The sequence below is a fragment of the Phocoena sinus genome, chromosome 9, assembly GCF_008692025.1.
Source record: "Phocoena sinus isolate mPhoSin1 chromosome 9, mPhoSin1.pri, whole genome shotgun sequence".
NCBI lineage: Eukaryota > Metazoa > Chordata > Mammalia > Artiodactyla > Phocoenidae > Phocoena > Phocoena sinus.
In genome coordinates, this window is record NC_045771.1 from 84350400 (window position 1) to 84378284 (window position 27885).

Below are 27885 nucleotides of genomic sequence, written 5' to 3' on the forward strand. Positions count from 1 at the left end.
ACAATGTCCTTCTTATTGTAGAACTTCCATTCTTGGGGAGAATCAGACAAAGAGATGAATGAGTGAATGAATTAATTAATTAATAGGAAGAGTAAGGTGGGGGACAAAGTACAGTAAAAAAATCAAGGGTTAGTAGATATAGGATAATTTCAATTGCAAGTATTTATAAAATAAAATGTCCTAAAATTTATCCAGGGTAGTACAAAGTCTCATTTTCACTTTATGGCATGAGGTTAAGCATAAAATAGAGAGTATTTTATTTAAGATTATATACAAAATCTAAACTTTAAAAATCTATTTGTAAATATTATGAACAAACTTTCTGACTGTCTACTTCACTGAGAAATTAGAGGTGAATTTCAAACTCTTTTTATCTTTAATCATACATATGGATGAACCTGTCTTTAGCAATAATGTTTTCAAAATTATTATTGATCCATAGATTTTATTTTCAAATAATACTGCTTTAATCTTGTATAGTTATAATGATTTTAATTAACAGTCAACACTTCTAGATTCATTTTCCTATAATTCAAGTCAGAAATAAAGGGTTCTTGAATTTGTTCACTGAACTATTTTTTTCTCCTTCAGAGTGAGAATTGTGCTCTTTATGAGAAAGTTATATGGAAAAGTACATTTAGGTAGTACTAAATTGAATTTGAAAAAAAAAGGTATAAAATTAAACCACACTTTTCTCCTGTATCAGTGAAGATTTAATTTACTACAACTGGATAAAGACCAAAGTTTCCAATTTAAATAACTGCCGTTTTTGATGCTAACCAATGATTATAAATACCTCTTGGAAAAATTCTGTATAAACACTTTTCACCTTCCCTTCTCAATGAATGGTCTACCTAGAGAATAACCAGTAACTTGCTGTCAGTAACATTTTGAATTTAGAATATTTTCAAACATCACATAATTGCTGAAGTTCAAAGTGTTTCCATTTAATTGTATTTTCCATCTATATTGGTGTTAATGGTTATAAAGTAAATTAAGTCTGATATAAATATAATAGGAGGTAATACTAGTTTTCTAAAAAGAAAGGTATACTGCCTTTGCTCTTTCATGTCAAAGCAGCCTTATATAGTCTGGGGTATTAGGTCTCCTTCAGAATAGATTCAACTAGAGAACAAAAGCTTAGGAAGGTACTTCTTTATACTTTTCTACCTATTCTACAATTATAAAAACAATTTTCCAGTTAATATGTAATCATATGATCTCCTGATTTATACCACTGTCATCTAAGGCATAAGGACACAATTATATGTATATATATACACACACAACTTTTACATATAATTTTTCCTACCAATAACATACTCATTTACACATTTCTACCAAATAATTTTCTTTTCGCATCCATGGCAAGGTTTAGAAGCAGACATTCATTTTACTAAAACTATCTGTGTTTGTTGTTGCCATGTTCCTCTGCTGACACTGTCAGTATTGAGCTAATGGTTCTATTTATCTCTCTATGTACCACAATAAATTTTAAAAACTATTTTGTTTTACTGAACTATTTGCTATAAAACATTTACTAGCAGTTATAATAGTACCTTTAATACTTCCTTTTAGCTGTCTTCCTTTTGTCCAGACTCTGAAAATCAAACCTTTAAAAACAGCTCTTCATCACCCAATAATTACAAGTTCAGGCACATTTCTATATCATTTTTAATACTTTGGTCTTATTTTAAAAGCTAGAAGCCCCAAAATATGTCAAAGATAGTTTCCAAAGCTTGTACAAAAAGGAATTATCACCGTTTTTCTCCTGTTCAAATTATTTTCATTAATTTTCTCCAAGAATTGATGACCCTCTCCAATAATTACACAATATTTGTCTTGCTTACATCCTTCCAAAAAAGTCATTAGGCCCACTAAAAAGTAGCTGGATATAAAGCATATTCAGGCCAACATAATACAGAGGAAGCAATTTACAAAAATGTTTGTAATTGGCTGGAGTTGAAGTCAGTTGTTGTGCCTCACCCCCTTTCTGAAGTAACTTTAAAAATCAGAAACTTAAATTACAATAGATTTATTCCTCTTCACTTTTCCATATTTATTATTTCCTTTAATTAAATTACCCTTCTTTTTATTTCCCTTCTTGTTTTTTGGTACAGCTAATAGATTTGTTCTCAACGCCTGAGACTTAGTCGGGCTTGAAAATTTTCTTTCAAGTGGTTAAGGCTTATGTAGAAAGAGCTAATGGGAGTGTTCATTCACTTTAATGTGTCTTCCTCTTTTGGCTCTTTGCCAGCAAGATTTCCCTCCCTCAACCAAAGAAATAAGTTTCAATTTCTATTCATCATTTAAAAAATATTCATGGGAAAGTGCACTCAAATAAACATTAAAGAGATGACCAAGAAATGGTTGCTGACCTCTAGAAACTCCCCCTCACAGCATCAGGGGCCACCAATTGTCCTGGAAAAGGAATAAGAGAGATGTGGGGACTTCCCTGGCAGTCCAGCGGTTAAGACCCCACGCTTCCACTGCAGGGGGCATGGGTTTGATCCTTGGTCAGGAAACTAAGATCCCACCTGCCGCACAGTGCGACAAAAAAAAAACAAAAAAAAACAAGACGTGAAACTAAATCAGGCAGTGGCTGATTTTACTTTCCTAATTTAACAATTTTATTTCAAAGCAATTCATGGCATTCTTTTTTTTATGGTAAATTAACAGATCCTTTACTTATATTAGACTATATATAATACATATTTACTTATATTAGAACCTTGCATGATAAATTTGACATTTTCCTACAGACATTGAAGAGACAGTAAACATTAACACTGAACACTGTGGAAAGCTAGATGAAAAAGCTAGAGAAAACTTTTATACCATAAGATCCAGTGCCTGTATTTTGTCATGTGAACTAAGAAGTTCACCCCTTAAAGCACCAAAAAGAAACACTTGTAACTGTCATGGCATTCTTAAAAGCAATATTTATATAAAGAATCCTTGGTTCACACAATATTCAACACAGTCTTATTAGGCTTTGGGGAAGGAAAAAAATAGAATTTTCCTGATAATAAAGGGTGCCTTGTCTCTCTCACTGAGGAAAATGTATAATACATTCTTAGATCAGAAGCAGATTATGGTTTTCTTTTACTAGGGTCTTGGTTTTGTTGTATTGGATATATTTTTGGTTTCAAAGTACTTTATGTTCTCAGAGTTCACTAGTCATAAGCTTTATTCCTTTCAAATTTTCATTTTCTTTTGTAAGACTGTTGTATCCCCCATGTGTTAATGTTCCTTAGGAGATCAAGTGTTGGCTCTTTCTTACTCTTATAAATAATTCACAGGGAAGACTGACATACAGTAACCTGGTTTGGATCCAGTTTTAAAAAATTAGAGTTGGACACATGTCAAGTCACCAAGTTATCAGAATTAAAATGAAAAGATTGCTTTCCAAGATATCTTCTCTATACTAGAAAAGAAAGCTACTTAAACATATTTTCAGTCTTAATAAGTTCAGCAGTAGTTGTCACACATTGTTAGCTAGTTTCCTACAGTCACATTGAGGAACAATGTTACCACGATATTAAGAAATGTCACTAATTGTTACTAGAATTTACATGTGGTGCTTGTAATATTTTCTTTAAAATTTGTGTTATTCCTCCAAGACTGTATTACTTAAAATAAAATAGATTGACATTTTGGGACATTAGTAAGAAGGCTCCGTTTAGACAAAGGCATCAAAAAGCAAAATGTATCTCTTCCTCAGATAAGACATTGTGTCTCATGTTGAATAATAAATTTGTGTTTTGAAACCGTGTGATGATATTTGGAGGTAAGGCCTTTGGGAAGTGATTAGGTCATGAGAGTGGAACTCTCCTCAAAGAGATCAGTGCCCTTATAAAAGGGACCCCAGAGAGCTCCCCTACCCCCTCTGCCATGTGAGAACATAGAGAGAAGATGTTGTCTATGAACCAGGAAATAGGTTCTCACCAGACACTGAATAAGCTGACTCCTTGTTCTTAGACTTCCCATCCTCCAGAACTATAAGGAAAAAACTTCTGTTGTTTATAAGCTACCCATTCCATTATAGCAGCCCAAACAAACCATGACAGAAATTGGTACCAGGAGTAGGGTGCTGCTATAATAAATAAGCAAAAATGTGGAAGCAGCTTTGGAACTGGGTAATGAGTAGTGTCTGAAAGAGATTTAAGGCTCATTCTAAAAAAAACCCTACATTGCCATGAAAGGACCTTTGAAGTCAATTCTGGTGAGAGCTCACACAGAAAAGAGGGGAGCTGTAGAGAAAGTCTCAACCTTTTTAGAAAATACTTAAATAATCCTGAACAGAAATGTTGATAAAAATATGGACAGTAAAGGCCATTAGGAAGAGGTATCAGAAAGAAATGAGGAACATGTTATTGGACAATGGAGAAAAGACAATCCTTGTTGTAAATTGGCAAAGAATTTGGCTGAATTGAGTTTGTGTTCTAGTGTTTTGTGGAAGGTAGACCTTACAAGTGATAAAAATGAATATTTTGCTGAAGCTATTTCTAAGTAAAGTGTTGATGTGGCTTTGTTCATCCTGACTGCTCATAGTAAAATGAGAGAAGAGAAATAATGTAAAGATAGAGTTGTTAATTTATGCAAAAAAGGAAGCAGAAGTTAAAGATTTGGAAAATGCTCAGCCTATTCATATTACAAAGAATGAAAACACTAAGGATGTGGCCAAGCAACCATTTGATATGCTTAGTATGAATTAGACATCTCAAGAAAGCTTGAACTATTCCCTAACACAACGGAAGAATGAGGCTGAAGATGCTTCGGAGATCATCAGAGCTGCTACTCCTATCACAGACCCAGAGTGTAAGGTCTGGGGTAGGGGCTCAAAGTGGTTTCAAAGGTGGGCCACTGGTATCTGCAGGACCTGGGTGCTCATATGTTGAAACCTAATCCCCAATATGATGGTATTTGGAGGTGGGGACTATGACAGGTGATTAGGTCATAAGGTTGGAACTATCATGAATTGGATTAGTGCCCTTCTGAAAAGATCCTACAGAGCTCTCCTACCTCTTCTGCCATGTGAGAACACAGCAAGAAGACAGCCATATATGATATTCTACTATAGCAGCCCAAATGGACTAAGACATAGGAGTTCCATCTCTGTGAGAATGCAGGTAAGGTCTAGCAAACAGGTGATAAATGCTATATTGCAGTATATTAATGTCCTAGAAATCTATGAAAAATCAAGCAAAGGAAAAAAATAAAGCCTAAATTTGAAAAGTGCAACTAAAAAAATCAGGCCTGCTTATACACCAAAAAACAAAAAAAAAATCACAAAACAAACAAACAAAAAAACTGTTTTAGAAGAAACCTAAGGTTATCAGGGAGACAGTAATATTGTGTAATGTTGACCAAATTTAACACAGGTGGAAATTAACATTGGCTTTTCTTTTATAGAAAAAAAAATCACTCAATGCAATTGCCTCCTTGACCCTCCTGGGGTCAGGCAAAATCAAAACAATCTCAGCCCAATAGCCAGGAAGATGGGAAGTATGAAATTTATTCAGTGTATTTGGTTTAATTAAAGACTGGTAATTAGGATTATTATGTGTTGTAGCTTATCCTGAATTCTGATCACTGTGCTTTGTTCCCAGCTGGCCCTTTGGATCTTTTCTTTCATGCTCCAAATAGTTTTACCAATTTGAGTTTGAAAAAAGAATCCTTTGTGACTCAATTTATAAAACAAACGTGCTACTACAGTTGAGGGAGAATTAATGATAGAAATTTTATGATGAGGTTATCTCGTTTGAAGTGTACTCTGCCCAAATTATTTCCCTTATCTACTTTTCATATGTTTTAAAATGTAATTACTATAAATTCATTGTTAAATATTTATCAATTATCATCTGTAGATTATATGTATGTGTGTGTATATATGTGTATGCATGTATAACTTATTTCACTCCCTGTGATTTTTTAAATACAAGTTATGTTTTTAATACTTTCTAAATGGAAAGCACACCATAATCCTTTTTATAAAAAGGGAAACAGATACAGGAGACATTTCCTCAAGACTTATCAAATGTCAGAATTTAAAGTTTTTCCTTCTGTCAACACTTATTATTTCCATTTATTGAAGAGAGCCTAGAAACTTAGGTTACATGAAAAGCTATGAATCCTAAATTTAAATGATTGGGAAATTTTTCATATTCACAAATGATGCTTTAGCTGTTTTGGGGGGATAAGAAGACTATATGCTGGAGAAATTTGGTCAAACCACATTCAAACATTCAGTATGACATGATGGTGAAATCTTCCACACTATCTCAATTTCAACCTCATGGAAAATTAATGACTGCTATGAAAAGCCCAGGCTTGTGAGCTTAATTAACCCAGCACTGATACTATTAAACCAAAACAAAAAGTTCCATCTAATTCAAACTTCAGTTTTTAAAACCCATTTTCTTTTGTGCTACAGTTCAAAAGGAAAAAACAATATTGTGAACGTCATCATTGTTAAAATAATGAGCTACTAGCTCCAGTCAATTTGCTGTTTTGCTATAGCACAAATGGTAATGGTAAAAAAGAAAAAAATCATAGAATTATGAAAAGTAGAGTTTTTCTTAAACCTGCGGTAGGAATAAATAGCTGATAATTTAAACAGCATTATATCAAATATTTATTTTTGATGATATATATCTAATTTTGATTATTTTTTTCTTTCTTGTGACTATAATTCTTTGACAAACTATCTTAATTCTGTAATGGTTTGCCAACTCTAAAATATGTTGGTATGGGAGTATTAGTAAGAATATATACACTTTCCATTTCTTAAAATTTTAGCTGCATTTAAGATAATAGTCACAAATTTCATTGAGGAATTCTATCCTATATCTATCATGTTCATGTGCTAAGGCAGTTGAAGAAATGGTTGCCTGGTATTTTATTGTGAATCTATTCACCATTAATACATGGTTTAAAACAAAATGTTACTCTCTGTATCAGTCACAATAAGCTGCGTAAATATTATGGTAATAAACAGCCCCAAATCTCAGTGGCTTAAAACATCAAAGATTTGTTTCTTTCTCAATTTCTGCTGGGGTTGGCAGCTTTCCAGGCAGCTGTCTCCAAGGCAGTTGTTCTACATGGTGGGGTTCAGCATCCTAGATTACACCTCTACTTCATCAGATCTTTAATAACTATAGCAGCAGAATGCGATAGAGGATGGGAATACATACTTTTATTTATACCTTATTATATCTTTAATACTTCAACCAGGAAGTGATTCATGGTGCTCTGGTCACATTTTATTGCTAAAGCAAGTCCTATAGCCTTGCCTAAATTCAAGAGGTCAAGAAAGTGCAATCCTCCTGATGGAAAAGAGAACAGAAAATATTGTTGGGCAGTATAATAACTACTATACTTTATGAGATTTTCATTTACTTGTTTTGTTGTTGTTGATTTGTTTTCATGATTGCAGTATACTTTGAGCAGGGGTTGGTAAACCTTTTCCATCTAGAATAACATAGTGAGGATTTTGGCTTTGCAGGCTATACCCTCACAAATACTCAGCTCTTTTGTTGTAGTGTAAAAGTAGCAATAGGCAAGAGATAAACAAATGAGCATTCTGTGTTCCAATAAAACTTTTTTTTTTAACAAAATGTGATGGGGCTGAGTTGGTCATAGTATAATGAATCCTGAATTAGAATACACCCATCCCTTCTGATACAGAGGCTAAACGTTAATAACAAGAGATTTTCTGTATCTTCCTCATTCTTATCACTTCTTAGTCTCCTACCATGGCTTCCTAATATAACCATGTGAGTTGTGCACTGTATAAACTCAAGGGTAATTTTCACATCAACTACAAAATTAATGGTACCTCTTTTATTTCTGCACAGTGGGGGCCCATCTACTAAGCCTTGTACAGACATTACACCAATCACTTACACTTCTGTTTCATAGATACCAGTATGTTCTATTCTCTATGACAACATAATAGTACTCAGTGGGATGAAAAAGGTCTTAGGGGAACTATACACATAATGGTTCTTTTTGATGTATAATTTATAAATAAAAAGAAAATGTTGAAAAATACAGAAACATAAAAGAAAGTTTAAATGCTGTTAATTTTCTATTCAATTTATATGCATATAAATATGCACAAATAAATTGCTATGACAATGTATAATCAACTTTACACTGTACTTTTGTTTCATTTGATGTTTTCCAATATTATAAAGCTTATGAGATTGTGATTTTTAATGAATTTCTGGTTTTTCATTAGTTAGATCAACTATATTTCTTTGGCCATCTCCCTTTGTTTGAAATTTAGCATGTTTAAAATTTTTACTACTACAAATACCACAATGAAATGGCATTTACTAGTATAAATACCGCAAAGACATAGGTCGTTGAGCACACCTCTAGTTATTTTCTTAAAATAAATTCCTGTAAGCCAGCGAGCCACAATTAAGGAGCCTGCCTGCTGCAACTGAGACCCGGCACAACCAAATAAATAAATATTAAAAAAAAATTATTATAAATGTAATTTTTTAGTCATTCACACAGTATAAGAATATGCTCTAGCTTTTGATGCTTTTAGACAGATTGTACTCCAGAAAAAGCATACCCCTGTATATGCTCACAAAGAGGGTGTAAATATTTCATATTATCCACACCAATACTGAGCATTATCTTTATATGAATAAATCATGTAAAAGCACACACTCATAATTATCTATTATTTACTGATTCAAGAATGATTTATTTATTTAGCAATTTCAGGAACCAAACTCATACACACACACACACACATACACACACACACACAGATTTTCCAGATATTAGAATGTAACTAATATTTGAGATCATATATTTGTTGTATAATTATCTGCCTTGTTACACAGAGGAATAATTAAAATGTTTCTTAAAGGTTCTGGGTTATCATTAAGACAATATAGGATGCAATTTTCAAAGGTCATTATCAATATTAATGAATTTTCACTCTATGACATATTTCTGTACTGTTTGATTTTGCCCACCTTGAAGATTTATTATTTTTATAATGAGAAAAAAATAGATGTAAATAAATATACACATGGTGAGACTATATACTAACAACCTGCTTTCTCAGCATCCCTCAGGAAAATCAGTCTTATTAATGTGTAACTATATTACATTATTTATGAGTTTATATTTTCTTACTTCAGTAGTCTGCGTGCATTCTTGTTCTTTCACGTGGAATAGTAGAGAGAGGAGAAAATCATCTATTTCAGTTAGTCACAGAAATGGGAGGAATGTAGTGATGATGGAGAAATGGTTTTGGAGGAAGTGTATCTGAGGACAGTTTAAGAAGAAAGATAGGGCATGGAAACGTTAGAAACATTCTATTCTATTCAGCAGGGTTGGGGGATGTAGGAGTCCTTATCTCCTGCTATACTTGTGTTTTGCATGTTTTTCAAGTTTTCTTAAGTTACTTTTCCTTGTTTCCTGTGTACTCCCAAAGGTCCCCTCAAATAATTTTTTTTTGCCTACTAATGCATTCAATGGGAAGAAATTTATGTGAGATTGGTTTTATTTTCAGAGACTATATGAGAGGTAGCTGTTTACTATAATAATTATAATAAATACTGTTAAATGGTAAGCTTTTCAAAGTATTCTTTAAATGTCATCCCCAACCTATACTGTTATTTTATGTACTAGGCATGTGTTAAAAATGTAATAATAGAAATGTAGTGGGAACAAAACAGAAAAAACTGGGGTAGAGGTGAGGAAAGGGAGTTTTAAATTTTAGGATAATACTGGCATTAATGGCCTATTTTATAATATAAATATATATTATATAAATAATTATATTATATTATTAATTACATTATATTATTAATTATATTATATAAATAAATTATATAAATATATAATATAAATATTATATTATACTTTTATTATTATACACCAGTCAATAAAAAAAATATATTACTACTGCATGTAAATGTTGTCCTGCAAATAACTAAATGACAGTATATCAGCACCATTAGTATGCCAGACTTTGTATAACTTCCAACTATAAGAAGCTCTTAGGGACTTCCCTGGTGGTCCAGTGGTGAAGAGTCTGCTTTCCAATGCAGGGGATGTGGGTTCAAAGCCTGGTAGGAGAACTAAGATCCCACATGCTGCAGGGCAACTAAGCCTGCATGCCACAACTGAGCCCGCATGTCTACTAGAGAGAGAAAACCCACACACCACAACTAGAGAGAAGCCCGCGTGCCACAACTAAAAGCCCACATGCCACAACAAAGATCCCGCGTGCAGCAACTAAGACCAGACACAGCCAAGAATAAAATAAATAAATAAATAAATTAATTAATTAATTAAATATTTTAAAAAGAAGCTCTTAGAAGATCACATGATTTGCCAAAAAGATTGGTGTTCTGTTCTTCCAATAGGCAAAGGAATTAAACATTATATTCATATTTGCTGTGTATTACCATTTGACATCAGGATGGTAACAAAATGAGAATGAACCCAACTGCAGCAGACGCTGCTAGTTGTCTTACATTTCCATTCCCACCCTTTCAATGTTAAGATTAAAACATATGTGACAGCTGAAGACGTTATTTCCCAGCCGTCCCTGCATTTAGGTATAGCCATGTGACTGCCTTCTAGGCAATGGGATTTGAGAGAATGTGACATGGATGACTTTCAGGCCATGCCTTAGGAGGCAAAGTGATGCCCTATATTTTTGCCTCTCGCAGTCTTGCTAGCTGGAATGCTGATATCAAAAAGGAGTGGGTTATTTTTTTAATTTTTAAATTTAATTTAATTTAATTTTTTATACAGCAGGTGCTTATTAGTTATCCATTTTATACATATTAGTGTAAATATGTCAGTCCCAATCTCCCAATTCATCACATCACACCCCCCCCCCCGCCACTTCCCCCGCTTGGTGTCCATACATTTGTGTGTAGCAGACCAGCAAGATAGAAAGAGGCTGGGACTCTTGCACTGATAGAGCCTGATACAGCCACCATATCACACCAGGAATATTTTTTGCTCTGACTATATGTAAGAGAGAATTAAATTTCTATGTGGATTAATCTATTGTTATTCTGACTTTTATCATTGTAGCCAAAAGTTTACTCAATTAATCAACCAACTAAACATAAGCACAACAAATGTAAATGAGCTGGAATAAGTAAGAATGAGGAATTAATGTTTCCTTGCTGTTTTTGGCTCTAATAACAAGATTGAGCACTATTGATACATTAGTCACAGTTGTATAGTAAAATATGTGTTTCTAAATTTTAAATAGATAAGTGAGCTTGGATAGGAACAAAATCAAAAGATTCTGTAAATATACATATAAGAATATTTGAATGAAATATTCAGTACAATAGATTTTATATGTTGACTGTAAGCACTGCAGTTGGGGAAGCAAAGACAGACATAAGTAATAGATTGTAACAAGTGCAATTAGATTTATATGAGCAAAATACTTTGGGACCACACAGGAGTAAGTCTATACTGCAGTGCTTACAGTTATAAAATCTATTGTATTGTTCTGCCTATTTTTTTTGAAAATTTCCCATGTGAAACTACTAACATAAAAATATGGGGGTGAGACCTTCAAGATGGTAGAGGAGTAAGACGTAGAGACACCTTCCTCCCCACAAATACATCAGAAATACATCTACATGTGGAAAAACTCCTACAGAACACCTACTGAATGCTGGCAGAAGACCTCAGACTTCCCAAAAGGCAAGAAACTCCCCACGTACCTGGGCAGGGCAAAAGAAAAAAGGAAAAACAGAGACAAAAGAATAGGGACGGGACCTGCACTTCTGGGAGGGAACTGTGAAGGAGGAAATGTTTCCACACACTAGGAAGCCCCTTCACTGGCAGAGACGGGGGCTGGGTGGGGGTAAGGTTCGGAGCCGTGGAGGAGAGCGCAGCAACAGGGTGCGGAGGGAACAGTGGAGAGATTCCTGCACGGAGGATCGGTGCCGACCGGCACTCACCAGCCCAAGAGGCTTCTCTGCTCACCCGTCGGGGCAGGTGGGGCCTAAGAGCTGAGGCTTGGGCTTCTGAGGTCATATTCCAGGGAGAGGACTGGGGTTGGCTGCGTGCACACAGCCTGAAGCGGGCTAGTGTGCCACAGCTATCCGGGAGGGAGTCTGGGAAAAAGTCTGGAACTGCCTAAAAGGCAAGAAACCATTGTTTTGGGGTGCGCGAGGAGAGGGGATTCAGAGCACCACGTAAATGAACTCCAGAGATGGGCACGAGCCGCATCTATCAGCGCATACAACAGAGATGGGCATGAAATGCTAAGGCTGCTGCTGCAGCCACCAAGAAGCCTGTGCACAAGCACAGGTCACTACCCACACCTCCCCTCCCAGGAGCCTGTGCACCTCACCACTGCCAGGATCCCATGATCCAGGGACAACTTCCCCGGGAAAACACATGACGTGCCTCAGGCTGTTGCAATGTCGCACCGGCCTCTAACGCCAAAGGCTTGCCCCGCATTCCGTACCCCTCCCTCCCCCCGGCCTGAGTGAGCCAGAGCCCCCAATCATCTGCTACTTTAACCCCGTCCTATCTGAGCAATGAACAGATGCCCTCAGTTGACCTACACGCAGAGGCAGGGCCAAATCCAAAGCTAAACACCAGGAACTGTGCCAATAAAGAAGAGAAAGGGAAATTTCTCCCAGCAATCTCAGGAGCAGTGGATTAAATCTCCACAATCAACTTGATGTACCCTGCATCTGTGGAATACCTGAAGAGACAACGAATCATGCCAAAATTGAGGCGGTGGACTTTGGGAGCAACGATATATATATATATATTTTTTTCCTTTTATTCTTTTTGTGAGTGTGTATGAGTATGTTTCTTTGCGTGATTTTATCTGTATAGCTTTGCTTTTACCATTTGTCCTAGGATTCTGTCTTTTTTTTTTTTTAATATAGTTTTTAGTGCTTCTAATCATTGGTGGATTTGGTTTTTGGTTTGGTTGCTCTCTTCTTTCTGTTTTTGTTTTTTTACTTTTAATTATTTATAAAAATTTAATAATTTTTTTTATTTTAATAATTTTATTTTTTCTTTGTTTCTTTCTTCTCCCTTTTCTTCTGAGCCATGTGGCTGACAGGGTCTTGCAGCTACAAGCGGGTGTCAGGCCTGTGTCTCTGAGGCGGGAGAGCCGAGTTCAGGATATTGGTTCACCAGAGACCTCCTGGATCCATGTAATACCAAACAGTGAAAGGTCTCCCAAAGGTCTCCATCTCAGTGCTAAGACCCAGCTCCACTCAATGACCAACAAGCTACAGTGCTGGACACCCTATGCCAAACAATTAGCAAGACGGGAATACAAGCCCACCCATTAGCAGAGAGGCTGCCTAAAATAATTATAAGGTCACAGACACCGCAAAACATACCACCGGACATGGTCCCGCACACCAGAAAAACAAGATCCAGCCTTATCCACCAGAACACAGGTATTAGTCCCCTCCACCAGGAAGCCTACACAACCCACTAAACCAACCTTAGCCATGGTGGCAGACACCAAAAACAACATGAACTATGAACCTGCAGCCTGAGAAAAGGAGACCCCAAACACAGTAAATTAAACAAAAGGAGAAGACAGAGAGAAACACACAGAAGATGAAGGAGCAAGATAAAAACACACCAGGGGCTTCCCTGGTGGTGCAGTGGTTGAGAGTCCACCTGCTGATGCAGGGGACGTGGGTTTGTGCCCTGGTCCGGGAAGATCCCACATGACATGGAGCAGCTGGGCCTGTGAGCCATGGCTGCTGAGCCTGTGCATCCAGAGCCTGTGATCCTCAACAGGAGAGGCCACAACAGTGAGAGGCCTGCATACTGCAAAAAAAATAATAATAATAAAAAAATAAAAATAAAAACGCACCACAACAAACAAATGAAGATGAAATAGGCAATCTACCTGAAAAAGAATTCAGAGTAATGATAGTAAGGATGATCCAAAATCTTGGAAATAGAGTGGAGAAATACAAGAAACGTTTAACAAGGACCTAGAAGAACTAAAGAGCAAACAAACAATGATGAGCAACAAAATAAATGAAATCAAAAATTCTCTAGAAAGAATCAATAGCAAAATAACTGAGGCAGTAGAACGGATAAGTGACCTGGAAGATAAAATAGTGGAAATAACTACCACAGAGCAGAATAAAGAAAAAAGAATGAAAGGAATTGAGTACAGTCTCAGAGACCTCTGGAACAAGACTAAACACACCAATATTCGAATTATAGGGGTCCCAGAAGAAGAAGAGAAAATGAAAGGGTCTGAGAAAATATTTGAAGACATTATAGTTCAAAAACCTCCCTAATGTGGGAAAGGAAACAGTCAATCAAGTCCAGGAAGTGCAGAGAGTCCCATACAGGATAAATCCAAGGAGAAACATGCCAAGACACATATTAATCAAACTATCAAAAATTACATACAAAGAAAAAATATTTTAAAAAGCAAGAGAAAAATAACAAACAACATACAAGGGAATCCCTATAAGCTTAACAGCTGATCTTTCAGCAGAAACTCTTCAAGCCAGAAGGGAGTGGCAGGACATTTTTAAAGTGATGAAATGGAAAAACCTACACCCAAGATTACTTTACCCAGCAAGGAACTCATTCAGATTCAACGGAGAAATTAAAACCTTTACAGACATGCAAAAGCTAAGAGAATTCAGCACCACCAAACCGGATTTACAACAAATGCTAAAGGAACTTCTCTAGGCAAGAAACACAAGAGAACGAATGACCTACAATAACAAACCCAAAACAGTTATGAAAATGGTAATAGGAGCATATATACCAATAATTACCTTAAATATAAATGGATTAACTGCTCCCACCAAAAGACAAAGATTGGTTGAATGGATACAAAAACAAGACCTGTATATATGCTGTCTACAAGAGACCCACATCAGACCTGGGGACACATACAGACTGAAAGTGAGGGGATGGAAAAAGATATTCCATGCAAATGGAAATTAAAAGAAAGCTGGAGGAGCAATTCTCAAATCAGACAAAATAGACTTTAAAATAAAGACTACTAAAAGAGACAGAGAAGGATACTACATAATGATAAGGGATCAATCCAAGAAGTAGATATAACAATTGTAAATATTTATGCACCTAACACAGGAGCACATCAATACATAAGGCAAATGCTAACAGCCATAAAAGGGGAAATCGACAGTAATGTAATAATTGTAGGGGACTTTACAAAGGACAGATCATCCAAAACTGACACCAATGTACAGATCATCCAAAATGAAAATAAATAAGGAAACACAAACTTTAAATGATACATTAAATAAGATGGGCTTAATTGATAGTTATAGGACATTCCATCCAAAAACAACAGAATACACTTTCTTCTCAAGTGCTCATGGAATATTCTCCAGGATAGATCATATCTTTGGTCACAAATCAAGCCTTGGTAAATTTAAGAAATTTGAAATCATATCAAGTATCTTTTCCGACCACACGCTATGAAACTAGATATCAATTACAGGAAAAAACCTGTAAAAAATACAAACACATGGAGACTAAACAATACACTACTTAATAACCAAGAGATCACTGAAGAAATCAAAGAGGAAATCAAAAAATACCTAGAAACAAATGACAATGAAAACACAATGACCCAAAACCTATGGGATGCAGCAAAAGCAGTTTTAAGAGGGAAGTTTATAGCAATAAAATCCTACCTCAAGAAACAAGAAAAATCTCAAATAAACAACCTAAGCTTGCGCCTAAAGCAATTACAGAAAGAAGAACAAAAACACCCCGAAGTTAGCAGAAGGAAAGAAATCATACAGATCAGATCAGAAATAAATGAAAAAGAAATGAAGGAAACAATAGCAAAGATCAATAAAAACAAAAGCTGGTTTTTGAGAGGATAAACAAAATTGATAAACCATTCGCCAAACTCATCAAGAAAAACAGGGAGAAGATTCAAATCAATAGAAATGAAAAAGGAGAAGTAACAACTGACATTGCAGAAATACAAAGGATCATGAGAGATTCCTACAATCAACTATATGTCAATAAAATGGACAACCTGGAAGAAATGGACAAATTCTTAGAAAACCACAAGCTTCCGAGACTGAACCAGGAAGAAACAGAAAATATACAGTCCAATCACAAGCCCTGAAATTTAGACTGTGATTAAAAAATCTTCCAGCAAACAACACCCCAGGACCAGATGGCTTCACAGGCGATTTCTATCAATCATTTACAGAAGAGCTAACACCTATCCTCTCAAACTCTTCCACAATAGAGCAGAGGGAGAACACTCCCAAACTCATTCTATGACAACACCATCACCATGACACCAAAATAAGACAAAGACGTCACAAAGAAAGAAAACTACAGGCCAATATCACTGAGGAACACACATGCAAAAATTCTCAACAAAATACTAGCAAACAGAATCCAACAGCACATTAAAAGGAACTTGCACCATGATCAAGTGGGGTTTACCCCAGAAATTCAAGGATTCTTCAATATATGCAAATCAATCAAGGTGATACACCATATTAACAAACTGAAGGACAGAAACCATACGATCTTCTCAATAGATGCAGAAAAAGCTTTCAACAAAATTCAACACTGATTTATGATAAAAACCCTCCAGAAAGTAGGCATAGAGGGAACTTACCTCAACATAATGAAGGCCATATACAACAAACCTACAGCCAACATTGTTCTCAATGGTGAAAAACTGAAACCATTTCCACTAAGATCAGGAACAAGGCAAGGTGCCCACTCTCACCACTATTATTCAACATAGCTTTGGAAGTTTTAGCCACAGCAATCAGAGAAGATAAAGAAATAAAAGGAATCCAAATCAAAGAAGAAGTAAAGCTGTTACTGTTTACAGATGACATGATACTATACATAGAGAATCCTAGAGATGCTACCAGAAAGTTACTAGCGCTAATTAATGAATTTGGTAAAGTAGCAGGATACAAAATTAATGCACAAAAATCTTGCAGGCCTATACACTAATGATGAAAAATCTGAAAGAGAAATTAAGGAAACACTCCCATTTACCATTGCAACAAAAAGAATGAAATACCTAGGAATAAACCTACCTAAGGAGACAGAAGAACTGTATGCAGAAAACTATAAGACACTGATGAAAGAAATTAAAGTTGATACAAACAGATGGAGAGATATACCATGTTCTTGGATTGGAAGAATCAACATTGTGAAAATGACTATACTACCCAAAGCAATCTACAGATTCAGTGCAATCCCTATCAAACTACCAATGGCACTTTTCACAGAACTAGAACAAAAATTTCACAATTTGTATGGAGAAACAAAAGACCCTGAATAACCAAAGCAATCTTGAGAAAGAAAAATTGAGCTGGAGGAATCAGGCTCCCTGACTTCAGACTATACTACAAAACTACAGTAATCAAGACAGTATGGTACTGGCACAAAAACAGAAAGAGAGATCAATGGAACAGGATAGATAGCCCAGAGATAAACCCATGGTCACCTTACTTTTGATAAAGGAGGCAAGAATATACAATGGAGAAAAGACAGCCTCTTCAATAAGTGGTGCTGGGAAAACTGGACAGCTACATGTAGAAGAATGAAATTAGAACACTCCCTAACACCATACACAAAAATAAGCTCAAAGTGGATTAAAGACCTAAATGTAAGGCCAGACACTATAAAACTCTTAGAGGAAAACATAGGCAGAACACTCTATGACATAAATCACAGCAAGATCCTTTTTCACCCACCTCCTAGAGAAATGGAAATAAAAACAAAAATAAACAAATGGGACCTAATGAAATTTAAAAGCTTTTGCACAGCAAAGGAGACCTCAAACAAGACGAAAAGCAACCCTCAGAATGGGAGAAAATATTTGCAAACAAAGCAACTGACAAAGGATTAATCTCCAAAATTTACAAGCAGCTCTTGCAGCTCAATAACAAAAAAACAAACAACCCAATCTAAAAATGGGCAGAAGACCTAAATAGACATTTCTCCTAAGAAGATATACAGATTGCCAACAAACACATGAAAGGATGCTCAACATCACTAATCATTAGAGAAATGCAAATCAAAACTGCAATGAGGTATCACCTCACACTGGTCGTAATGGCCATCATCAAAAAATCTACAAACAATAAATACTGGAGAGGGTGTGCAGAAAAGGGAACCCTCTTGCACTGTTGGTGGGAATGTAAATTGATACAGCCACTATGGAGAACTGTATGCAGCTTCCTTAAAAAACTAAAAATAGAATTATCATACGATCCAGCAATCCCACTACTGGACATATACCCTGAGAAAACCATAATTTAAAAACAGTCATTTATGACAATGTTCATTGCAGCTCTATTTACAATAGCCAGGACATGGAAGCAACCTAAGTGTCCATCAGCAGATGAATGGATAAAGAAGTTGTGGCACATATATACAATGGAATATTACTCAGCCATAAAAGGAAACGAAATTGAGTTTTTTGTACTGAGATGGGTGGACCTAGAGTCTGTCATACAGAGTGAAGTAAGTCCAAAAAAGAAAAACAAATACCGTATGCTAACACATATATATGGAATCTAAATTTTAAAAAGTTGGTTCTGAAAAACCTAGAGGCAGGACAGGAATAAAGACGCAGACCACAGACACAGAGAATGGACTTGAGGACATGCGAGGGGGGAGGGTATGCTGGGACGAAGTGAGAGAGTGGCATGGACTTATATATACTACCAAATGTAAAATAGATAGCTAGTGGGAAGCAGCCGCATAGCACAGGGAGATCAGCTCAGTGCTTTGTGACCACCTAGAGGGGTGGGATAGGGAGGGTGGGAGGGAGACGCAAGAGGGAGGAGATGTGGGGATATATGTATATGTATAGCTGATTCACTTTGTTTTAAAGCACAAACTAACACACCATTGTAAAGCAATGATACTCCAATAAAGATGTTAAAAAAATTTTTTTTAAAGATTGTACAATATTGTCTATCTTCTACAAAGATTTATTGATTGCCCCCTATTTGTTCCAGTACTAGGCACTATAGAGCAAAAGTTAACACATACTACCCATCCTTAAGAAAGTCAAAATCAGGGTCAGGAACAAAGGCAGGCAAAAGTAACAGTAAAGTGTAATATTATTGCACTTATTAGGAGCAAAGTACTTTGGGAGTACCTATGGGTAAGTGATTAATTTTCTTCTGGAAGTCAGAATAGGTTTCATAGAAGAAGTGATGTATGAGCTAGACCTTAAAAAATGAGTTGTATCTTTCCAGCCTTATCCTTCCAGAGGTTTCCAGAAGTCAAATTTATCAGAATGTGAAATGAGCTGCTTCAAGAAGTGATACACTTTCTAACACTGAAGATGATAGAGCATAAGTTGGACAAAGCTTATACAGAATGTAGTGGTCAGGAGTTGAGCATCTGTGTTGGGGTATTTGGCAGATACACCTTGCTTCTCTAAGTTTTTCGTCCCTAAGATGGTAACTTCTAAATTCTGAGTTGGGGTAGGTGTTAAAGTGGAGAGAAGGTGGAGGGCTGGGCATGGTGGTGGTGAATGCATTCCAGAAAAACGGATAGCACATACAAAGTTCTATTTGAAAAATGTGAAATAGGCCTGTGTAATCAGGGTGATAATGGCAGGAGTGCACTGAGGTCAAATACACAAGAGATGAGAAGGAAAGTATGAATTGAGTTCAGATAAACAAAATCCTCAAATATAATGTTTAGGAATTTTATCCTATGAGCTGCTGAAATACAACGGAAGTTTTGGAATCAGAAATATACGTGATAGGGCTTCCCTGGTGGCGCAGTGGTTGAGAGTCCGCCTGCCGATGCAGGGGACACGGGTTCGTGCCCCGATCTGGGAAGATCCCACATGCCACGGAGCGGCTAGGCCCGTGAGCCATGGCCGCTGAGCCTGCGCGTCCGGAGCCTGTGCTCCGCAGTGGGAGAGGCCACAACAGTGAGAGGCCCACGTACCGCAAAAAAAAAAAAAAAAAAAAAAAAAAGAAATATACGTGATAGTTTTGAAAGAATGAAGTGAAGATATCATTATTCATAAATTTAAATAAAATCATAAGATGTCTAGTGGGCTTCTGATGTTTTTTGCCCACTTAGCATTTTTCCCTTCTCTTGCTAAAAGTGCCTCTTTCTTCTTTTAGAACCATCTCTTCTCAACTACAAGCAATCTTGGTATGACTGTCAATTAAGGCAGGCAAAAAACCTAAGGCAGAAAATGAAGAAGTTCTGCTTGAATTTGAATCTTGTGTAAAACACAAGTGAAGCTGATGATTCCCCTCACCCCAATGACTGTACGTTGAAAACATTACTTATTGATTTATAAACTTAGATTTGCAGAGCTGCCTTATTCTTGTTCTTCCTAAAATATCATTTTTGTCTTTTCCTTCAATAGTTGTTTTCTAACCCACATCCTTCCATAAATTCTAGATTGGTGATTAATCACAGTTCACTTGTGCTGTTTGAGAATAGAAGACCCTAATACATACCCACAGCATTCCTGTTTGATCATAAGCATACACTTCACTTATTACTCACTTAGTGAGATCATTGATATTATTCAAAAAATAGTTGGTGTTGGACATGAGCAAGATGGCAGAACTGAAGGCTCCAGACTTTCCTTCCACCAATGGACAAACCTCTTCGACAACAATACACAGACTGTTTCCCTTTTCAAGAAATTCAGACACCAGCTGAAAGGTGCCTGCACCCCATGAAAAGCTCAAAACCAGATGCATCAAAGTTGGTAGGAAATTTCGTGGCACCCTCTCACCATAACCCCTTCTCTTGGCATAGCACATGGTCTAGAGGAACCCCCCCAGCTCCCAGCATCTTCCTGGGCAGGAAAGGAGAGGACTGTACCCTACATTCAAAGTTTTGACATTTCCAGGGGCTGCCTGAGGGACTGGTATCTGTCTTGGCTGAATCTGAGCCCTGAAAAGGAAGAGCTCCAAGGTGGGAGCCACTGAGAATAAAGATGACAGTTTGGACTAGTATACATTCATTTACCATACATTTCCCTTTGTTGCAGAACATAACAAGAGGATGATAACCCCCAAATTCCAGCTTTTCTCAGGGAAGGGAAAGAGTTGGAGAATGGGTCCAACATTCCAGCTTCTCAATGGCCTGGGGACTGGCTTCCGTCTCACCTGCCTTGGGGGTACTACTAGGACCTGCTCTATTCTAGATGCCTGGGAGCCAGTGTGAATAAAGGTAAGGGTTTGGACCATTACATGCTCACTTGACTTTATATATATAGAATCTGTGAATAAGAGTAACCAACTATATTTTGCTGGGTATATTTCTGCTCCAAACAAAATCAGGGAGGAAGAAGCAGTGAGGGGCAGGGATCAACAACTAATGGAACCTGGTGCAGAAATGCAAAATAATGTCTTCAAATGTGGACAAGATGTATCCCCATTATAGAAGATTATAACGATAAATGAACAAGTCAGTGTATCAAATAATAATATAATGATCAAGTAAATTTTACTTGAGAAATCCAAGATATTTTCAACATTGGTCATCTCTTATGGTTATTCACTTCATTAACATAATAAAGGAGAATATCCACCTGGTCATCTAGATTTCAAAAAGCATTTTATAAAACTCAACTGTAGGGCTTCCCTGGTGGCGCAGCGGTTGAGAGTCCGCCTGCCGATGCAGGGGACGGGGGTTCGTGCCCCGGTCCGGGAAGATCCCACATGCCGCAGAACGGCTGGGTCCGTGAGCCATGGCCGCTGAGCCTGCGCGTCCGGAGCCTGTGCTCCACAACGGGAGAGGCCACAACAGTGAGAGGCCCGCGTACAGCAAAAAAAAAAAAAAAAAAAAACTCAACTGTATAGCTAATAAAATTACTTATCAGGCTAGGAGTAGAAAAAAATAATTACTTAACATTGTCATGATATATACAGGTAAAAAATTACTTAACATTGTCATGATATGTATATATATTTTTGTCATGTCTTACAAAAAAATGTAAGAATCATCTTCATTAAAACCAGACTCTAAACACATATAGTCAAGTGTCATCTATGATATTTTCAACTGCAAATAACAAAATGGAAATTAAACTTGCTTAAATGATAAGAAAGTTTATTAACTCACAGGATTGGATTTATCTTGGCTTCAAACTTCGGGATTGGCTTGAAACTGTTGCTGTTTTCCTATAATTCACTCATATGTGGTATCTTTGTTTGTTTCACTCTCAGGCTCTATTATTTTTCATGGTGGAAAAATGGAGGTAGTATTTTTTCAGATAACGCACCCCCATACCAGGACGTCCCAAAGGAAAAAAATATATATATCTCTTTTGGTGGATCACTTTTAAGAGAGAAGAAACTTCATGCCCAGACTCCTCTAGCAAATTACTATATATGTCTCTTGGCCCCAAATTAGTAAATATGCTCAATTTCAATTCTCCACTTTGGCTAAGGGTAATGTCTTATGATGACTGGCTTAAACCTGAATTATTGGACCAGTCATTATGGCAAGTGTGATGGGAATACTCTTGATCAATAAAATTTATTATTATTATTATTTTGGCTTAAAAACAGAAATTTATTTCTCACAGTTCATAAAGTCTGGGAAGTCCAAAATCAAGGTACCAGCATTCTTGGGTTCTGTTGAGAACCCGCTTCTTGGTTTGCAGACTGACACCTTCTTGCTGTCTCTCTTTTATTTTTTTAATTTTATCAAAGATAATATAAAAAGCTAAGCCTTTATTTCTTGTCTAAAGTTAGAGCTAAAACTCACTTTTCTACATTACAATGGAAGAGTCATCGATTACTTCTTTTTTATAATTTTTTAACATCTTTATTGGAGTATAATTGCTTTACAATGGTGTGTTAGTTTCTGCTTTATAACATAGTGAATCAGCTATACATATACATATATCCCCATATCCCCTCTCATCCTCCCTATCCCACCCCTCTAGGTGGTCACAAAGCAACAAGCTGATCTCCCTGTGCTATGCAGCTGCTTCCCACTAGCTATCTATTTTATATTTGGTAGTGTATATATGTCCATGGTACTCTCTCACTTCGTCCCAGCTTACTCTTCCCCCTCCCCATGTCCTCAAGTCCATTCTATACGTCTGTGACTTTATTCCTGTCCTGCCCCTATGTTATTCAGAACCATTTTTTTTTTAGATTCCGTATATATGTGTTAGGATATGGTATTTGTTTTTCTCTTTCTGACTTACTTCACTCTGTATAACAGACTCTAGGTCCATCCACCTCACTACAAAAAACTCAATTTCGTTTCTTTTTATGGCTGAGTAGTATTCCATTGTATATATGTACCACATCTTTTTTATCCATTCATCTGTCGATGGATGCTTAGGTTGCTTCCATGTCCTGGCTATTGTAAATAGAGCTGCAATGCACATTGTCGTAAATGACTCTTTTTGAATTATGGTTTTCTCAGGGTATATGTCCAGTAGTGGGATTGCCAGGTCATATGGTAGTTCTATTTTTAGTTTTTTTAGGAACCTCCATACTGTTCTCCATAGTGGCTGTATCAATTTACATTCCCACCAACAGTGCAAGAGTGTTCCCTTTTCTCCACACCCTCTCCAGCATTTATTGTTTGTAGACTTTTTGATGATGGCCATTAGACTGGTGTGAAGTAATACCTCATTGTAGTTTTCATTTGCATTTCTCTAATGATTAGTGATGTTGAGCATCCTTTCATGTGTTTGTTGGCAATCTGTATATCTTCTTTGGAGAAATGTCTATTTAGGTCTTCTGCCCATTTTTAGATTGGGTTGTTTGTTTTTTTGTTATTGAGCTGCATGAGCTGCTTGTATATTTTGGTGATTAATCCTTTGTCAGTTGATTCATTTGCAAATATTTTCTCCCATTCTGAGGGTTGACTTTTCATCTTGTTTACAGTTTCCTTTGCTGTGCAAAAGCTTTTAAGTTTTAATAGGTACCATTTGTTTCCTTTTGTTTTTATTTCCATTTCTCTAGGAGGTGGGTGAAAAAGGATCTTGCTGTGATTTATGTCATAGAGTGTTCTGCCTATGTTTTCCTCTAAGAGTTTTATAGTGTCTGGCATTACATTTAGGTCTTTAATCCATGCTAAGTTTATTTTTGTGTACCATGTTAGGGAGTGTTCTAATTTCATTCTTCTACATGTAGCTGTCCAGTTTTCCCAGCACCACTTATTGAAGAGGCTGTCTTTTCTCCATTGTATATTCTTGACTACTTTATCAAAAATAAGGTAACCATATGTGTGTGGGTTTATCTCTGGGCTTTCTCTCTTGGTCCATTGATCTATATTTCTGGTATTGTGCCAGTAACATACTGTCTTGATGACTGTAGTTTTGTAGTATAGTCTGGAGTCAGGGAGCCTGATTCCTCCAGCTCAGTTTTTCTTTCTCAAGATTGCTTTGGTTATTCAGGGTCTTTTGAGTTTCCATACAAATTGTGAAAATTTTTGTTCTAGTTCTGTGAAAAATGCCATTGGTAGTTTGATAGGGATTGCACTGAATCTGTAGATTGCTTTGGGTAGTATAGTCATTTTCACAATGTTGATTCTTCCAGTCCAAGAACATGGTATATCTCTCCATCTGTTTGTATCACCTTTAATTTCTTTCAACAGTGTCTTATAGTTTTCTGCATACAGTTCTTTTGTCTCTTTAGGTAGCTTTATTCCTAGGTATTTCATTCTTTTTGTTGCAGTGGTAAATGGGAGTGTTTCCTTAATTTCTCTTTCAGATTTTTCATCATGAGTGTAGAGGCATGCAAGAGATTTCTGTGCATTAATTTTTTTCCTGCTAGTTTACCAAATTCATTGATTAGCTTTATTAGTTTTCTGGGAGCATCTTTAGGATTCTCTACGAATAGTATCATGTCATCTCTCCAAACAGTGATAGCTTTACTTCTTTTCCAAATTGGATTCCTTTTATTCCTTTTTCTTCTCTGATTGCTGTGGCTAAAACTTCCAAAACTATGTTGAATAATAGTGGTGAGAGTGGGAAACCTTGTCTTGTTCCTGATCTTAGTGGGAATGGTTTCAGTTTTTCACCATTGAGAACAATGTTGGCTGCGGGTTTGTCAAATATGGCCTTTATTTTTTTGAGGTAAGTTCCCTCTATGCCTACTTTCTGTACTGTTTTTACCATAAATGGGTTACGAATCTTGGTGAAAGCTTTTTCTGCATCTATTGAGATGATCGTATGGTTTTTGTCCTTCAATTTGTTAATATGGTGTATCACATTGATTGATTTGGGTATATTGAAGAATCCTTGCATTCCTGAGATAAACCGCACTTGATCATGGTGTATGATTCTTTTAATGTGCTGCTGGATTCTGTTTGCTAGTATTTTGTTGAGGATTTTTACATCTATGTTCCTCAGTGATATTGGCCTGTAGTTTTCTTTCTTTGTGACATTGTTGTCTGGTTTTGGTATCAGGCTGATGGTGGCCTCACAGAATGAGTTTAGGAGTTTTCTTCCCTCTGCTATATTTTGGAAGAGTTTGAGAAGGATAGGTGTTAGCTCTTCTCTAAATGTTTGATAGAATTCTCCTGTGAAGCCATCTGGTCCTGTACTTCTGTTTTTGGAAGACTTTTAAACACAGTCTCAATTTCAGTGCTTGTGTTTAGCCTTTTATATTTTCTGTTTCTTCCTGGTTCAGTCTCAGAAGGTTGTGGTTTTCTAAGAATTTGTCCATTTCTTCCAGGTTGTCCATTTTATTGGCATATGGTTGGTGGTAATAATCTCTCATGATCCTTTGTATTTCTGCTGTGTCAGTTGTTACTTCTCCTTTTTCATTTCTATTGATTTGAATCTTCTCTCTGTCTTTCTTAATGAGTTTGGCGAATGGTTTATCAATTTTGTTTATCTTCTCAAAGAACCAGCTTTTATTTTTATTGATCTTTGTTATTGTTTCCTTCATTTCTTTTTCATTTATTTCTGATCTGACCTGTATGATTTCGTTCCTTCTGCTAACTTTGGGGTGTTTTTGTTCTTCTTTCTGTAATTGCTTTAGGTGCAAGCTTAGGTTGTTTATTTGAGATTTTTCTTGTTTCTTGAGGTAGGATTTTATTGCTATAAACTTCCCTCTTAAAACTGCTTTTGCTGCATCCCATAGGTTTTGGGTCATTGTGTTTTCATTGTCATTTGTTTCTAGGTATTTTTTGATTTCCTCTTTGATTTCTTCAGTGATCTCTTGGTTATTAAGTAGTGTATTGTTTAGTCTCCATGTGTTTGTATTTTTTACAGGTTTTTTTCCTGTAATTGATATCTAGTTTCATAGCGTGTGGTCGGAAAAGATACTTGATACGATTTCAAATTTCTTAAATTTGCCAAGGCTTGATTTGTGAATGAAAATATGATCTATCCTGGAGATGTTCCATGAGCACTTGAGAAGAAAGTGTATTCTGTTGTTTTCGGATGGAATGTCCTATAACTATCAATTAAGCCCGTCTTGTTTAATGTATCATTTAAAGCTGTGTTTCCTTATTTATTTTCATTTTGGATGATCTGCCCATTGGTGAAAGTCGGGTGTAATAAAAATAATTTTAAAAGTAAAAAAAAAAAAAAGAAAGAAGAGAGCAACCAAACCAAAAAACAAATCCACCAATGATAAGAAGCCCTAGAAACTGTACTAAGAAAGAAACAAACAAAAAGGATAGACAGAACCCTAGGACAAATGGTGAAAGCAAAGGAATACAGAGAAAATAACACAAAGAAGCATATACATACACACTCACAAAAAGAGAAAAGGGAAAAAATATATACATATACATCATTGCTCCCAAAGTCCACTGCCTCAATTTTGGGGTGATTCATTGTCTATTCAGATATTCCACAGGTGCAGGCTACATCAAGTTGATTGTGGAGATTTAATCCACTCCTCCTGAGGCTGCTGGGAGATATTTCTCTTTCTCTTCTTTGTTTTGCACAGCTCCTGGGGTTCAGCTTTGGATCTGGCCCTGCCTCTGCATGTAGGTCGGCTGAGGGTGGTTGTTCTTTGCTCTGATAGGACAGGGTTAATGCAGCAGCTGATTAAGGGGCTCTGGCTCACTCAGCCTGGGGGAGGGAGGGGTACGGAATTCAGGGTGAGCCTGTGGTGGCAGAGGCCAGCATGATGTTGCAACAGCCTGAAGCGCGCCATGTGTTCTCCCGGGGGAAGTTGTCCCTGGGTCACGGGACCCTGGCAGTGGCGGGCTGCACAGGCTCCCAGGAGCGGAGGTGTGGATAGTGACCTGTGCTTGCACACAGGCTTCTTGGTGGCTGCAGCAGCAGCCTTAGCATCTCATGCCTGTCTCTGGTGTACGCGCTGATAGCCACGGCTTGTGCCGGTCTCTGGAGCTTGTTTAGGCAGTGCTCTGTATCCCCTCTCCTTGCGCACCCCTAAACTACGGTTTCTTGACTCAGGCAGGTCCAACCTTTTCCCGGACTCCCTCCCCGCCAGCTGTGGTGCACTAGCCCCCTTCAGGCTGTGTTCACATAGCCAACCCCAGTCCTATCCTTGGGATCTGACCTCCAAAGCCTGAGCCTCAGGTCCCAGCCCCAACCCGCCCCGGCAGGTAAGCAGACAAGCCTCTCGGGCTGGTGAGTGCTGGTAGGCACCGATCCACTGTGCGGGAATCTCTCCACTTTGCCCTCTGCATCCCTGTTGCTGCGCTCTCCTCTGTGGCTTGAAGCTTCCCCACCACCTGTCTCTGCCAGTGAAGGGGCTTCCTAGTGTGTAGAAACCTTTCCTCCTTCACAGCTCCCTCCCAGAAGTGCAGGTCCCGTCCCTATTCATTTGTCTCTGTTTTTCCTTTTGTCTTTTGCCTTACTCAGGTACTTGGGGAGTTTCTTGCCTTTTGGGAAGTCTGAGGCCTTCTGCCAGCGTTCAGTGGGTGTCCTATAGGAGTTGTTCC